The 13,871-nt window shown below is 47.2% G+C and overlaps 1 pseudogene; it reads right to left on the bottom strand.

Moving 5' to 3' along the window:
• Window positions 1-7,943: 7,943 nt before the first annotated feature.
• The window catches only part of LOC135886303 (olfactory receptor 12D1-like), a 33,904-nt pseudogene continuing 27,976 nt past the window's right edge, over window positions 7,944-13,871 (bottom strand).

Here is a 13,871-nt window from a genome sequence, read left to right as displayed (position 1 = left end):
TCCCTAGGTAACGCATTCCAGTGCTTCACCACCCTCCTAGTGAAATAGTGTTTCCTAATATCCAACCTAGACCTCCCCCACTGCAACTTGAGACCATTGCTCCTTGTTCTGTCATCTGCCACCATTGAGAACAGCCGACTTCCATCCTCTTTGGAACCCCCCTTCAGGTAGTTGAAGGCTGCTATCAAATCCCCCCTCATTCGTCTCTTCTGGAGACTAAACAACCCCAGTTCCCTCAGCCTCTCCTCATAAGTCATGCGCTCCAGACCCCTAATCATTTTTGTTGCCCTCTGCTGGACTCTTTCCAATTTTTCCACATCCTTCTTGTAGTGTGGGGCCCAAAACTGGACACAGTACTCCAGATGAGGCCTCACCAATGTCGAATAAAGGGGAACGATCATGTCCCTCGATCTGCTGGCAATGCCCCTACTTATACAGCCCAAAATGCCGTTAGCCTTCTTGGCAACAAGAGCACACTGTTGACTCATATCCAGCTCCTCGTCCACTGTGACCCCTAGGTCCTTTTCTGCAGAACTGCTACCTAGCCATTCGGTCCCTAGTCTGTAGCTGTGCATGGGATTCTTCTGTCCTAGGTGCAGGACTCTGCACTTGTCCTTGTTGAACCTCATCAGGTTTCTTTTGGCCCAATCCTCTAATTTGTCTAGGTCCCTCTGTATCCGATCCCTACCCTCTAGTGTATCTACCACGCCTCCTAGTTTAGTGTCATCGGCAAACTTGCTGAAAGTGCAGTCCACACCATCCTCCAGATCATTAATAAATATATTAAACAAAACCGGCCCCAGGACTGACCCTTGGGGCACTCCGCTTGAAACTGGCTGCCAACTAGACATGGAGCCATTGATCACTACCTGTTGAGCCCGACGATCTAGCCAGCTTTCTATCCACCTTATAGTCCATTCATCCAGCCCATACTTCTTTAACTTGCCGGCAAGAATACTGTGGGAGACGGTATCAAAAGCTTTGCTAAAGTCAAGGAATAACACATCCACTGCTTTCCCCTCATCCACAGAGCCAGTTATCTCATCATAGAAGGCAATCAGGTTAGTCAGGCACGACTTCCCCTTGGTGAATCCATGCTGACTGTTCCTGATCACTTTCCTTTCCTCTAAGTGTTTCATAATTGATTCCTTGAGGACCTGCTCCATGATTTTTCCAGGGACTGAGGTGAGGCTGACTGGCCTGTAGTTCCCCGGATCCTCCTTCTTCCCTTTTTTAAAGATGGGCACTACATTAGCCTTTTTCCAGTCATCCGGGACCTCCCCCGATCGCCATGAGTTTTCAAAAATAATGGCTAATGGCTCTGCAATCTCATCCGCCAACTCCTTTAGCACCCTCCGATGCAGCGCATCCGGCCCCATGGACTTGTGCACGTCCAGTTTTTCTAAATAGTCCTGAACCACTTCTTTCTCCACAGAGGGCTGGTCACCTTCTCCCCATATTGTGCTGCCCAGTGCAGCAGTCTGGGAGCTGACCTTGTTTGTGAAGACAGAGGCAAAAAAATCATTGAGTACCTTAGCTTTTTCCAGATCCTCAGTCACTAGGTTGCCTCCCTCATTCAGTAAGGGGGCCACACTTTCCTTGACTTTCTTCTTGTTGCTAACATACCTGAAGAAACCCTTCTTGTTACATTTAACATCTCTTGCTAGCTGCAACTCCAAGTGTGATTTGGCCTTCCTGATTTCACTCCTGCATGCCTGAGCAATATTTTTATACTCCTCCCTGGTCATTTGTCCAATCTTCCACTTCTTGTAAGCTTCTTTTTTGCGTTTAAGATCAGCAAGGATTTCACTGTTTAGCCAAGCTGGTCGCCTGCCATATTTACTATTCTTTCTACACATCGGGATGGTTTTTTCCTGCAACCGCAATAAGGATTCTTTAAAATACAGCCATCTCTCCTGGACCCCTTTGCCCTTCATGTTATTCTCCCAGGGGATCCTGCCCATCTGTTCCCTGAGGGAGTCAAAGTCTGCTTTTCTGAAGTCCAGGGTCCGTATTCTGCTGCTGTCCTTTCTTCCTTGTGTCAGGATCCTGAACTCGACCATCTCATGGTCACTGCCTCCCAGGTTCCCATCCACTTTTGCTTCCCCTACTAATTCTTCCCTGTTTGTGAGCAGCAGGTCAAGAAAAGCTCTGCCCCTAGTTGGTTCCTCCAGCACTTGCACCAGGAAATTGTCCCCTACACTTTCCAAAAACTTCCTGGATTGTCTGTGCACCGCTGTATTGTTCTCCCAGCAGATATCAGGGTGATTAAAGTCTCCCATGAGAACCAGGGCCTGCGATCTAGTAACTTCTGCTAGTTGCCAGAAGAAAGCCTCGTCCACCTCATCCCCCTGGTCTGGTGGTCTATAGCAGACTCCGACCACGACATCACCCTTGTTGCTCACACTTCTCAACTTTATCCAGAGACATTCAGGTTTTTCTGCAGTTTCATACCGGAGCTCTGAGCAGTCATACTCCTCTCTTACGTACAACGCAACTCCCCCACCTTTTCTGCCCTGCCTGTCCTTCCTGAACAGTTTATATCCATCCAGGATAGTACTCCAGTCATGTGAGTTATCCCACCAAGTCTCTGTTATTCCAATCGCATCATAGTTCCCTGACTGTGCCAGGACTTCCAGTTCTCCCTGCTTGTTTCCCAGGCTTCTTGCATTTGTGTATAGGCACTTAAGATAACTCATTGATTGTCCCTCTTTCTCAGTATGAGACAGGAGTCCTCCCCTCTTGCGCTCTCCTGCTTGTGCTTCCTCCCAGGATCCCATTTCCCCACTTACCTCAGGGCTTTGGTCTCCTTCCCCCGGTGAACCTAGTTTAAAGCCCTCCTCACTAGGTTAGCCAGCCTGCTGGCGAAGATGCTCTTCCCTCTCTTCGTTAGGTGGAGCCCGTCACTGCCCAGCACTCCTCCTTCTTGGAACACCATCCCATGGTCGAAGAATCCAAAGCCTTCTCTCCGACACCACCTGCGTAGCCATTCGTTGACTTCCACGATTCGACGGTCTCTACCCAGGCCTTTTCCTTGCACAGGGAGGATGGACGAGAACACCACTTGCGCCTCAAACTCCTTTATCCTTCTTCCCAGAGCCACGTAGTCTGCAGTGATCCACTCAAGGTCATTCTTGGCAGTATCATTGGTGCCCACGTGGAGAAGCAAGAAGGGGTAGCGATCCGAGGGCTTGATGAGTCTCGGCAGTCTCTCCGTCACATTGTGTATCCTAGCTCCTGGGAAGCAGCAGACCTCTCAGTTTTCCTCGTCGGGGCGGCAGATAGATGACTCAGTCCCCCTGAGGAGGGAGTCCCTGACCACCACCACCCTCCTCCTCCTCCTCTTGGGAGTGGTGGTCGTGGAGCCCCCATCCCTAGGACAATGCATCTTTTGCCTTCCAATCGCTGGAGTCTCCTTCTGCTCCCTTCCCTCAGATGGGTCATCTACTCCACTCTCCGCATTAGAACCTGGAGAGAGAACATGGAAACGATTGCTCTCCTGTATCTCCATTGCTGGTACATGGGCAATGGGTCCTTCGGACTTGATGGGCATGGGCGGAAGAGGAGGCGGTGGCTGGGTCTCCATTCAGAGCTAGCCAAGGAAGGGGGCTTGCCCCTTCATTGTGCCCCGGTTCCTGGTTCTCCTAGGGTAAGAACCATAGGCACCCCTTCTTTTACTGCTGCTCAGGGTGAAGGGACACAGAGGGATGGATAAGTCAAATCTGAGTGGCTCTGTAATGATGCCAATCAAATTTGGCCCTCTGTCCCTCTGTCTCCATCTATGGAGGGGTGGACACACCAAAATTGAGTGGCACTGTGACCACGTGGACCAGGTCACAGAACCCTGAATGGGGAGCCAGTCCCAGTCCCACAGGACAGGAACTGCCACTGAGGTCATGGACTTCATTCCAATTCACAATTACTGTGAACACTATGATATCTGTGCAAAACTGTAGCCTTAACCATCAGGCATGGCTGCTGGCCAGACAGCACCAGAAAATCAAAACTTTTTGGTACCCTACCTTCCCCATGGACGTTTAATTTAGTTATAGTGTGATATCAGTTACTTAGTGGTTCAGCCACAGTCATACTGAATTAGTTCTTCTGTATTAATTTGAATGGAAATCATAAGGAGTAAGGGCCAGATTTTTGATGCTGTTTAGATGCCTAGTGGGGTTTTTTATAGCATCTAAGCACCTAACACCCATTGACATCAATGAATTGTGAGCACCTACATGTTTTTGAAAATCCCACTAGGCATCTAAATACCTCTAAATATCTGGCCCTAAGGTACTAATCAATAGGTAGAATTTTCAGAAGTGCCAACATAACTTAAAAGCCTACGTCCAATTTTCAAATCTAACTTGGGCACTTAGAAATCGAAGCCTCAATTAAAAACAATGTGATTCTTGCTTCTAAGTCATTTAGACACTTTTGAAAATTTAATCCAGTAAGCTTCTGGATGAAAGATGCTGTGGGGGGCTGGAGGACTGGCTCTATCTGACATTAAGTCTGTCTGGTAAGCTACCGGCGGAAGATGCACATGGAAAACCCCAAAACCACAAACCTACAGGTGTTCACTGACAAAAATAGCTAAGTGCTCAATAACACCCCTTATATGGCAACAATGGTCACGAGTGAGGGTAAACATAAACAAGGGGGGAGGATTTAGCAGGGAAATTAGAGGGCAATTATTGGGCCGAGACTGAGACCAGAACTGCCCACCGGGGGATGGCTGATGATTACAATAAAGGGGAAACACAAAAGGATCTCTGTGTTCACTCCTCGGGATGTGGGGGAGTAAACGGGTGGTACAGCTATGCTTCTGCAGGGTGTAGCTGAGCTTCTGCTACAATAAACTGAGCTGTAACCAAAGACTCCAGTCTCCATGTGTTCCTGTGTGTGTCCCTTGGTTGTGTCTGAAGACATAGGATACCCCAACAGATGCTGTCACTTTTCAAATCTAAAATTGAGTAGCATTTTCTCCACACATACAAACATCTAGAAGATAATAAGGTGATAAATAACAGTCAGCATGGATTTGTCAAAAACAAATCATGTCAAACCAACCTGATAGCTCTCTTTGATAGGGTAACAAGCCTTGTGGATGGGGGGAAGTGGTAGATGTCGTATTTCTTGACTTTAGTAAATATTTTGATACTGCCTCGCATGATCTTCTCATAAACAAACTAGGGAAATGCAACATAGATGGAGCTACTATAAAGTGGGTGCAAAACTGATTGAAAAAACCTTCCCAGAGAGGTGTTATCAGTGGTTCATAGGCATGCTGGAAGGAGATAATAAGTGGGGTGCCGCAAGCATCGATTCTGGGTTTGTATCTGTTCAATATCTTCATCAATGATTTAGAAAATGGCATAGAGAGTACACTTATAAAGTTTGTGGACAATACCAGCTGGTAGGGGTTGCAAGTGCTTTGAAGGATAGGATTAAAAATCAAAATGATCTGGACAAACTGGAGAACTGGTCTGAAGAACATAGGATGAAATTCAATAAGGACAAATGCAAAGTACTCTATTTAGGAAGGAACAATCAGGTGCACGCATGCAAAATGGGAAATGACTGCCTAGGAAGGAGTACTGCGGAAAGGGATCTGTGGGCCATAGTGGACCACAAGCTAAATATGAGTCAACAGTGTAACGCTGTTGCAAAAAAGTGAACATCTTTTTAGGATGTATTAGCAGAAGTGTTGTAAGCAATACACGAGAAGTAATTCCTGTCAGGAATGGTCTAGATAATACTTAGTACTGCCATGAGTGCAGGCGACTGGACTAGATGACTTCTCAAGGTTCCTTCCAGTCCTATGATTCTATGATTCTATACTGTGACATTCCACAGGATACAGTCTGGACTGTTGAACAGCTGTGTCCCCTCAATTCTTCAGCCTGTGGTGCCTTTTACACTGATTTTCCATGAGAGCAACCACTCCTGGTCTGCACAAACACAGCCTCCAGCAGGTAAAGCACTCCCAACTATGCTATGTGAGTACTCTAGCCAGCTACTCGTGAATTATACCGCAGAGAGACACCAGTAAATTCCCACTCCCAGACTTGTCCCCAGAAATGTGTCTCTTGTACTGCCCAGCACCTCCCTGGACAATACAAGCTCATAGAAAGTCTGTCATTTCATTAATAGAAAATGATATGCTATGATATGTTATCCCAAATCAAGTTCCCCAAACACTTCAATCCAAACACACATTGGTTTAGATAAAACAATAAAACAAGTTTATTAACTACAGAAAGACAGATTTTAAGTGACTACATCTAATGAGGCATAAAAGTCAGTATTGGTTACAAAGCAATACAATGTAAAGCATACGCTAATACCTAACTTAATAAGCTAAGTGAATTCAAAGCAAAGATTTCTCTCATCTCATGCTTTTGCAGTCGTACCAGCTGGATGCTTTTCAGCCAGGACCCTCCCACAGTGCGATGCTTCTTTCCTTGTCTTTCAGGTGTTGCTAATGTGGTGAGCAGGGAGAAATGGAGGAAGAATATTTGGAGGGGGGCATATGTTCCCCTTTCTTATAACTCCCTTTCACTTTGAAAATCATTTCAAGTGACAATAAGTCTGTGGAGATGAGAAACTCCAGCTGTTTCTCTGTCAGGATGTAAATTTCTTGCTCACACCCTTCTTCCTGCCAAAGAATGTTCACTTGACCAGGTGATAGGCCATTTGATCTTGTTGACACCTGGCTGAGGCATCATCTTGCTTTGTTCTAGAAACCAGTTTGTGGCTGTTTCCCCAGATTTGAAATATGCCTTAGTAACATCGTACAGTAGAATCTTACAACTTTACATACAATGTTCCCACACACATTTGACCAGAACAATAATGTTCAGCAAATGATGAGTTTTCAATTGATACCTCACAAGGCATAAGAGTGCAGGCTGTCACACATACTTAGAGTTTTTTTCTTGATATTGAAATGTTCTTTAGTATAAAGAGTTGTTTCAACAGAAAACATTAATGTCACATTTTATTTTGATAGCCAGGAATCCATTTAGGGTCTTGTGTTCTTACTAATCATGCATGATTAGTAGGTTGGAAGGCTTAGATTTTATCAGTAAATGTTGGAAGATATTGATTTCACTGTGCGCAGACACACTGATGAAAAACATTTCCATCGATAATAATTGAAATGCACAGAGAGGCAAAGTACCAAAAATGCTGCTTGAGAACTTATTAGAGTTTGATTTAAGGATATTTAAATTGTATATTGTGACATTTTGTTGACAATTTGTATTTTGATGGTTATAAAGTTTTAACTTTTTGACTCTCAATGTATATTGTCATTAATAATTATTGGGTGAACAAACTATTGTCTCTCCCCCCAAAATTTCCCACAATTCTAAAAATCTGAATCAATAAAAATTGCAAAAAAAATGCTTAAAACCCATAATTTTGTTCATTTAAATAGATAAAAATAGGAAATAATACATCAAAATAAACATCATTATCTGTCTAAATATATATTAAAAAATGAATTCTGCCAAGCCCAATGATAACACATAAAAATATGAAAACCATCACAATTGTTCCCAATATAAAATTGCATAGGAAGCCTTGTCACCAAGATGAAAGGCAAAATAATTTAATAAGCCAAACCTACCCACAGGAATTGAATTCCAGTGCTACACAAAATGTGGAGTTCTCCCAACCTAATCAGAACAGAAAAGCAGATGAAATATGTAACTAAAATCTCGAATTTCACTGTGTGGAATGCAGAGCACATGAACGTTATGTTAGCAGTGAGGGCCGTATAAACTTGCAAATCGGAATGAAGCCATCCCGAAGCTTAGTACAACTTCACATGCCACAAGGAAACTCCCACCAACATGAGGTAGGGACAGCCTGGATGTTACTTCCATTGCTATTTACGCCAGACTGATTCATTCCCACATCAGTGACTCCATCTGAATTCATATGAGCACCAGACATTTATTACCAGCTTTTCTCAGGCCCCCCTTGACCTCCTTGTTTCTCAGGCTGTAGATGAGGGGATTGGCCAGGACATTGCAGGAGAAAGAGAAAACTTTGTTTAAGTCTCTCAATGTTTGGTAACATGTACACTATCATTAGGATCCCATAGAAAATTGTCACCACTATAAGGTGAGAGGCGCAGGTGGAAAAGGCCTTTTGCCTCCTAGTGGTGGAAGGGATTCTCAGGATGGTGCTGATGATACAAATGTAGGATATCACAGTTAATAGAAATGGGGAGAGGGCATTTAGGGAAGTGGTTTTAAAACTAAGCCCTGTGATCAGGCTGGTGTCACTGCAAGAGAGTTTTATAATTGGGGTAAAATCACAAAGGAGATGGTCAGTTTCACTGGGGCCACAGAAAGTTAATTGTGACAAAAACATGTTATTATTGTATAGTCTGGAAATACATTTATCCAAGACTAGGTGAATGGCTGGAGGGAAAACCTGCAATTCATAGGGGCTGCATAATGGAGGGGTTCATATATCTCTTAATACTGATCATAAGACATCACTGCTAGGAGACACATTCTGCAGCTACCAGACAATCAAAGCAATACAATTGTACATTTGGCATCATTAAGAAAGGGCTAGATAATAAGACAGAAAATACCATATTGCCTCTATATAAATCCATGGTACGCCCACATCTTGAATACTGCGTGCAGATGTGGTCGCACCATCTCAAAAAATATATTGGAACTGAAAAAGGTTCAGAAAAGGGGAACAAAAATGATTAGGGGTATGAAGCATCTGCCATATGAGGAGAGATGGAAAAAAGCTGACTAAGGGTTGGGGGATATGATAGAGGTCTATAAAATCATGACTGGTGTGGAGAAAGTAAATAGGGGAGTGTTATATACTCCTTCTCATAACACAAGAACTAGGGGTCACCAAATTAAATTAATAGGCAGCAGGCTTAAAACAAGCAAAAGGAAGTATTTTTTCACACAATGCACAGTCAGCCTGTGTATCTCCTTGCCAGAGGATGTTGTGAAGGCCAATAATATAACAGAGTTCAAAAAAGAACTAGATAAATTAATGGAGGATTGGTCCATCAATGGCTATTAGCCAGGATGGGCAGGGATGGTGCCCCACGCCTCTGTTTGCCAGAAGCTGGGAATGGGCGACAGGGGATGGATCACGTGATGATTACCATCTGTTCATTCCCTCTGGGGCACCTGGCATTGGCCACTGTCGGAAGACAGGATACTGGGCTAAATGGACCTTTGTTCTGACCCAGTATGGCTGTTCTTATGTTCTTATGTCACAATAAACTATAATAACAAATGTTGATGGAAAACGGTCTGAAAAGGAGACTGAATGACTATATTAATCTAAATGAAAGAGCCTACTGATATGGTTCAAGGACTATGTTAAAATCATTCTTGGTAAAAACAGGAGATCTGGAACTAGAAATTAGGAAACCAAAATTAATTAACCTCTGTTTGCCAGAGGTTGGGCATGGGATACACACAGTACTGGGTTTACAATGGCTCTGGTGGTGCCGTGGCACCAGGCCCACACTTGGAAGGGCCCACAAGGGTTAATCCAGCCTGGGCCACAGCCCAGCAATGTGAAGAGTCAGCAACTTCCCAGCACCAGCTGAAACACTCAGCAGCCTGAAGAGCGCAGTATGCAGGTGCAAAAGAGACTGGGTGTTGCAGAGTAGGCTGGGAGTTGTGGTTTGCATGCTGCTGTGTTCCTCTGGGGCCCTGGGACCTGCGCTGCCAGCTGCACGACTAGTCCCAGAATGTCCTGCGCCATGTTGCCAGCCGTCGCAGCTGAAGTGGGCGGAGCAGACCAAGAAGAAATCCCAAGCAAGGCAATGGTCTGCAGGGAGAGGATTCCAACCGCGCCCTCCTGCCCCCTTGGGGCACGGAGTGGTAGCTCCTGGTTACACCACCCCCGAGTCTCCCCCATTCTCCTGGGGCAGTGGGCAGCATGGGACAGCCGCGGTGCTGTGACTCCCGGGTGGTGTGCAGCCCCCCAGCGACCGTGCCTGGTGGCTCCTGGGCAGTGTCTCAACCCTGCACTTCAGGGTGGAGGGTGGTTGTCTGTGGTCCCTGGGAGCACGGGGGGCGGTGACAATGGGGCTTCTCAGTGCTGGCTGCTGCACCCCCTGCCAGTGGGAATGCCCAGAAACTGCCCCCCTGCAATCCAGGGAGGGGAGGGGGCACAGCATGCTTTGGGGAGAAAGGGGCAGTTGTGGGACAAGTCTGGGTGCGATGTGGGAGCTGGCGATGACTCCGTGTGGGGGGTGTAGGAGAAGCAGGGTGTTAAGGTGGGGGTTGGTGTGGCAGGGGCAGAGGGAGGGAAGAATCTGGGTTGAAGGTGGGGGTTGGCTCAGTGTGGGGGGCTAGTAGAAGGGAGGGAGGTGACAGCCCTGGGGTGAAAGTGTGTGTGTGGGGGGGCAGTAGCAGGGAGATCGAGGAGACCCTTTCCTAGTTGTGTGGGATGGGGATAGTAGGAGGGACGGGGGCAGGGAGAGCCCAGGTGTGAAGGCTGGGGTAGGAGTTTGAGGCTGTATTGTGGTAGCCTTTGTGGTAAAGTGTGTGTGTGTCTCTCAGTGTCCCTTTCTCCCTGCAAAAGATGGGCACCAGCTATTTTCTTCCCACACTCCACCCGAAAGTTTTGTAAACATTATTGTACTAAAGTAGAAAATGCAGCTTTAAAAAAATGTATTTACGAAACATAACTTTGGGTGGAGGAGGTGGTGGTATGGGAGATGTAGGTGCGACACCACTGACTGCTACATCCAGGCTTAATATGGCTCATAAGTGTGCTAATTAAGCACCTGTGTTCAGGGTCCCAAGCAGGCTCTGAGTGTTTAAACAAAAAAGACAAAAGTAACAAACAACCCCCTCCCACACAAACCAAATTCAATGGTATTCTGGGTACATTGATGTTAGCCCAGTTTGTTCTCTATGGGTTGAGTGGAGGTCTCAATCAAGTGTGGTTTCAAATATCTTATTTTGTTTTTGAATAAGTGTTTTCATCCCCATCTGGGCAATACCACATTTACGATAGCATCAATGGCGCTGTCACACTGGGCCCACACTTGGAAAGGGCCCATCACAACCACATGGGGGCCCACAGATATATTTAGCGCCGGGCCCACAAAAGGTTAATTCCGGCCCTGGAGACACAGGATGGATCACTTCATGATTACCTGTTCTGTTCATTCCCTCTGAAGTACTTGACATTGGCCACTGTCAGAAGACAGGATACTGGGCTAGATGGACCTTTGGTCTGACCAGGTATGGCTGTTTTTATGTTCTTAAAATTGGTGTGTCAAATATTAGGCCTACTGGTGGACAAACCAACGGGTGGGGTGGGCTATTCCACCTATCATTCCTTTTTGGGGTCATTAAAGAAAGAGTTTATGGGGGGAGGAAAGAAAGAACAGGCAGAGGCTACTGGAGAGAGCTTTACCAACATGGCTGCTACCCCCACCATCTCCTAGGACCCTGGACCTTTTTCATCCTAACCCTGAGGGATTTCCTCATCAGACTGGGCCAGAGAGAGGGACCCAGATGACATCACCTCCTACCAGCTCCAGCTGAATTGCAAACACCACCTGAGATGAAACGTGATCAGACTTTAACACAGCAGCAGCAACAATAGCTCCAGCTCATCTCAACAATCACCTCTTTTCCTCCAAAGGACAGGTATTACCATCTTTGATACCATCTAAGGGTATGTCTACACTACGAGGGTATTTCGATTTCACTTAAATCGAATATGTGGAATCGATATTGCAAAGTCGAACTTGTGTGTCCACACTAAGGACAGTAATTCGACTTTGTGAGTCCACACTAATGGGGAAAGCGTCGACATTGGAAGCGGTGCACTGTGGGCAGCTATCCCACAGTTCCCGCAGTCCCCGCTGCCCATTGGAATTCTGGGTCGAGCCGCCAATGCCTTCTGGGTAAAAAAAAAGGGTCGAGGGTGCTTTTGGGTAATTGTCGTCATCCGTCTGTCACTACCGCCCTCCCTCCCTCCCTGAAAGCGCCGGCGGGAAATCAGTTCGCACACTTTTCGGGTCAGTGACAGCGTGGACGCCACAGCACTGCCAGCATGGATCCCGCTGCGACCATCGCTGCAGTTGTGGCACTTGTCAACACCTCGCAGGTTATCATCCACCTTTCCCAGAGGCAGATGCAGATGAACCAGGCGAGGAGGCTACGGCACCGCGGTGAGGGCCTGAACTCTGAGAGGGGCACAGACCTCTCACAAAGCACGGGACCCAGCTCCGAGGACATCACGGTGACAATGGGTCATCTGGATGTTGTGGAATGGCGATTCTGGGCACGGGAAACAAGCACTGACTGGTGGGACCGCATAGTGCTGCAGGTCTGGGACAAATCCCAGTGGCTGCGAAACTTTCGCATGCGGAAGGGGACTTTCCTCGAACTTTGTGAGTTGCTGTCCCCTGCCCTGAAGCGCAATGACACCCGGATGCGAGCAGCCCTGACTGTCCAGAAGCGAGTGGCCATAGCCCTCTGGAAGCTTGCAACGCCGGACAGCTACCGGTCTGTCGCGAACCAGTTTGGCGTGGGCAAATCTACCGTGGGGGTTGTTGTGATGCAAGTAGCCAACGCAATCGTCAAGGTACTGCTCTCAAAGGTAGTGACCCTGGGAAACGTGGAGGTCATCATAGATGGCTTCGCCGCGATGGGATTCCCAAACTGCGGTGGGGCTATAGATGGAACTCACATCCCTATCCTGGGACCGGACCACCAGGCCAGCCAGTACATCAACCGAAAGGGCTACTTTTCAATGGTGCTGCAAGCACTGGTGGACCACAGGGGACGTTTTACCAACATCAACGTTGGATGGCCGGGCAAGGTTCATGACGCTCGCGTCTTCAGGAACTCTGGTCTGTTTAGACGGCTGCAGGAAGGTATTTACTTCCCAGACCACAAAATAACTCTTGGGGATGTGGAGATGCCTACAGTGATCCTTGGGGACCCAGCCTACCCGCTAATGCCCTGGCTCATGAAGCCCTACACTGGCGCCCTGGACTCTGAAAAAGAACTCTTCAACTACCGGCTCAGCAAGTGCAGAATGGTGGTGGAGTGTGCTTTTGGACGTCTCAAGGGGAGATGGAGAAGCTTACTCACTCGCTGTGATCTCAGCGAAACCAATATCCCCATTGTTATAGCTGCTTGCTGTGTGCTCCACAATCTGTGTGAGAGCAAGGGGGAGACCTTTATGGTGGGGTGGGAGGTTGAGGCAAATAGCCTGGCATCTGATTACGCCCAGCCAGACAGCCAGGCGATTAGAAGAGCCCAGCGGGATGCCCTGTGCATCCGGGAGGCTTTGAAAGCCAGGTTCCACAGTGAGCAGGGTAACCAGTGACTTTTAAGTTTCTGTACAGAGAAGCTGAACCTGCCCCCGTTTCTTTACCCAGTTAAGGATGACTATCCTCTCCAGTTACAGACCCCCTCCACCCCCTTCCAAAAAAATAAAATCAGTTTTACTTTTGTTATTGAACACCGTTGTCTTTAGTACTGTTTTCCCGGGAATCTTTGAAACCGGGGATGCAGACTGTGGTGGGGAGCGGATGTAGTGTACTGATGCAAATGATCCTTCTAAACTCCAGGAATGACAGGATTCACAGTAGCGGACTGGTTGTTTCAACGGAGCCGGCCAGCCCTCCTGAGTGGGACTGCGTGTATGTGGGGGCTATGTGACTTTATGGCAGGGGGAGGAGGGTTACAGATCCCCTGCTGCGTGGCTCTGTGATCCAGGACAAGGACCGCTGCATACGATCTGTAACTGCCCTCCCCCGCCACAAAGTCACAGAGCAACTAACCCCTCTCCCGCCCCCCACAGAACATGAAAACCACCTCCCAGACTGACCA

This window comes from Emys orbicularis, chromosome 12, assembly GCF_028017835.1.
Source record: "Emys orbicularis isolate rEmyOrb1 chromosome 12, rEmyOrb1.hap1, whole genome shotgun sequence".
Classification (NCBI taxonomy): domain Eukaryota; kingdom Metazoa; phylum Chordata; order Testudines; family Emydidae; genus Emys; species Emys orbicularis.
This window is presented reverse-complemented; position numbering and strand designations above follow the sequence as displayed.